General features: G+C 44.1%; 1 pseudogene; it reads right to left on the reverse strand.

The window, feature by feature from the left end:
- Window positions 1-276: 276 nt before the first annotated feature.
- On the reverse strand, window positions 277-1322 carry LOC133064057 (NADH dehydrogenase [ubiquinone] flavoprotein 2, mitochondrial-like; annotated as a pseudogene).
- Between the last annotated feature and the right edge of the window lie 2193 nt (window positions 1323-3515).

Below are 3515 nucleotides of genomic sequence, written 5' to 3' on the forward strand. Positions count from 1 at the left end.
TGAGAAAAGTGAAAGAAAGTGAAGTCCCTCAGTTGTGTCCAACTCCTTGTGACCCTGTGGACTATAGCCTACCAGGCTCCTCCATCCATGGGATTCAGGCAAGAATACTGGAGTGGGTTGCCATTTCCTTCTCCAGGGGATCTTCCTGACCCAGGGATCGAACCCAGGTCTCCTACATTGCAGGCAGACTCTCTACCCTCTGAGCCACCAGGGAGAGAATTTTTTTTTTTTTTTTTTTTTTTTTTGAGATCGTCACTACAATTTTCTTTTCTTTTCTTTTTTACTTGAAATTTGACAGAATTTTTATTTCACAGTACCCTAATATTGATAAGTGAACAGGCAGTTGAAAATGATGCTCTGAAGTTCTGACATGATACTTAACAGCTGTAAGTTGCTAGGTTACAAGCAAGGTGTACACAGATGGAAATGAACAAGTAATATAAAAAGTTTAGGTAGATAGGAGATTCATATTTCTCCACTGACATATTTACAGCTGGATATAAATTAAAGACCTGCTTGCACACCAAACCCAGGTCCTTTCGGTGGTTCAGTCAAAGAGGTAAGACCTCCAGCTGGCTCACAGGAGAAGCGTCCACTCCTTGGCCCAGGTTTGGGGATTTTGCCAGCCTTGAGTTCATCAATAATTTCTTCAATATCTTTAGGTGTCAGATCCTCATAGTAGTTGTCATTCATTTGAACCATTGGTGCATTTACACAGGCCCCTAAACATTCCACTTCTATGAGAGTGAAAAGTTTGTCAGGTGTAGTCTCTCCAACCTTTATTCCAAGTTTTTTCTGAATGGCTTCCAGTATGCTGTCTGAGTTTCGGAGCATGCAAGGCGTAGCAGTGCAGACTTGAATGTGATACTTTCCAACAGGCTTTCGATTATACATTGTATAAAAAGTTGCTACTTCATACACTCTCATTGGAGGTACTTTTAAAATTTCTGCAACCTTGTTCATAGGAGAGATGGGCAGCCATCCATTCTGTCTCTGGGCTAAAAATCCAGAACTGGAAGCACAGCTGCTGCTTTATGCCCTTCCGGGTAGTTTTTCACAATGGCCTCTATCCTCTTATAGTTTTCTGGTGTGAAATCAAATGGAGTTTCTGGGTTATTCTCAGGAGTATCTCTGTGCACAAATAAGGATCCTCCAGCTCCATTCTGAACAGCTGTCTTATGCAGATTTCCTATATGTTTTCCCCAGTGGGCGGCGAGGCCGGCCGCGCGGGCCCGTAGCGCCGCCGAGAGGCACATGGCTGGCCAAACTGCGGGGCTCCGGGCCACACCGGCACGGTCCCGAGCGGTCGGCACGCACGGCGTGCGCGCACCGGAGTCCAGCCCGCGCGCCCAGGGCAGCGGGGGCGCGCGGGTCACTACAATTTTCTCTCTTCCCTCTGCAGAAGTAAAAAACACCAGCTTAAATTAAAACAACAAAGACTACATATGACAGTTTCCAGACCTAAACATATCTTGGAACTTTGTTAATACAACTATTAATACTACATAACAATATTTTGTATTGGCCTTGTCAACATTCCTCAAACTGGTTTTTTCTTGAAGTGTCTATTTCAAAGTCTCAACTAAGAAAACAGAGCATGTTCCCTGAGTCTGGACTCAACCCTCTGATGACTTGGATGTGGGCTAACATCAGTTCAACTCCCTTTCAGGGTCAGGATGATGACTGAAAGAGTGTGAGAAGCAGGGCCTTGGCATCTATCTGAGTCTGAAGTGTCTTTCACAAAATATCCAGATGGTACGCCTGCTCCTTGGCATTGGAAGCATCTCTTTTAAACTTCAGCCACAGAATAGTAAGTAGTTACATTTTTAATGTTTTCACCATTAAGAATTTTAATCTCAAGAGTGTGTTTGACTCTTTCGGACCCCATGGACTACAGGAGCCTGCCAGGCTCCTTTGACCATGGAATTTTCCAGGCAAGAATACTAGAGTGGGTTGCCATTCCCTTCTCCAGGGCATCTTCCTGACCCAGGGATCGAACCTGGGTCTCCTGTATTGCAGATTCTTTACCATCTGAGCCACCAGAATTTTAATTTCAAGAGTAATACATGCTAATTATATATTAAATTCCAAAAGATACATTAAAAAAAAAAGTCATTTTACCACTAACCCTCCATTCCCATTGCCCTGAGGTAAACAAGGTCAACAATTTGATGTGTTTTTAAAAGAGAAATGTTGAATGGGAAATATAATTTTCACACCTGGCAAAGAATATCTTAAATGTAGATATTTCCCAGAGAGCCAAAGAAAGTCCTGGGCAACTTAAGTATTCAAAGGAAGATGAGTCTAGAAAAAAGAATAAGATGAAACAGCCAATGGGCGGCAAATGGACCTGAGAAATCTTTCGGGGGTGATTCTAAAACCAGATTGTGGTCATGGTTGCACAACTCTGGAAATTTACTGAAGTCATTAAATTGTGCACATAAAATGGGTGAATGTAAATTATACCTCAATAAAGTTGGGGTGATTTGTGTGCTTTCATTTTGTTGTTGTTTTGTTTTTTAAGCAGCCAGGAAGATGGGAGGAAAATCACCAGATGGGGACACAGCATGGATGTGAGCAGAGTTCTGTGCTCCTAGCGGCTACCTAGACAACCAGGCAGGCAGAAAAACGGCCCTGTAAGGATGTCCACACCTAATTCCTGGAATCTACGCTCCCTGACACAGATAAAAGGTTCTTATTAGTGTAATTAAATTTGTGCTGGGCTTAGTCACCTCTGACCCTTTGAGACCCTTTTGGACAGTAGCCACCAGACTCCTCTGTCCATGGGATTTTCCAGGCAAGATTACTGGAGCATGCTGCCATTTCTTCCTCCAGGGGATCTTCCCACCCAAGGAACAAACTTGCATCTCCTCTGTCTTCTGCATTGCAGGTGGACTGTTTACCCGCTGAGTCACTGGGGAAGCCCATAATTAAGTTTACAGACCTTAAAACAGGGAGATTAGCCTGGATTTTTCAGGTGAGCCCAATCGAATCACTTGATTCTTTAAAAGCAAAGAACTTTCTCCAGCTGGAAGCAAGGGCGGTATGGCAGAATATAGAAATTCCCAGCCCGTACAAGCTTTGGGATGACCCCGCTGTGCGCAAGCGCAGGAGTGAGGCCTCTAGGAGCGCAGGACTCCCCCAGGTAAAGTAGCCAGGAAATAGGGGCCTTAGTCCCACCTACAACCTGAATGAGTGCATTCTTCACTGCGCCTCCCCGCCAGAGTCTAGCCAGCCAACACCCTGACTTCTGCTCAGAAAATTCCAGAATGGAGAAACCAACTGGGCCAATGTGGATTTGTGTACCACAGAACTGAGAGACCATAGATGTGTTGTCTTAAGTCTCTATGTTTGTAGTCATTTGTTAGGGCAGCAATAGAAAACGAATACAATACCAAAATTATAAATCAGATGTCAGAGCCCACTTCAGACCTTTTAGTGACTTTTTGTGGCCTAAAACTAAATAGAGTCTAAACTCCTTAATGTAGCACGTGTAGCCCTCATGACCTGACCCT

This window comes from Dama dama, chromosome 10 (genome assembly GCF_033118175.1).
Source record: "Dama dama isolate Ldn47 chromosome 10, ASM3311817v1, whole genome shotgun sequence".
NCBI classification, from domain to species: Eukaryota; Metazoa; Chordata; class Mammalia; order Artiodactyla; family Cervidae; genus Dama; species Dama dama.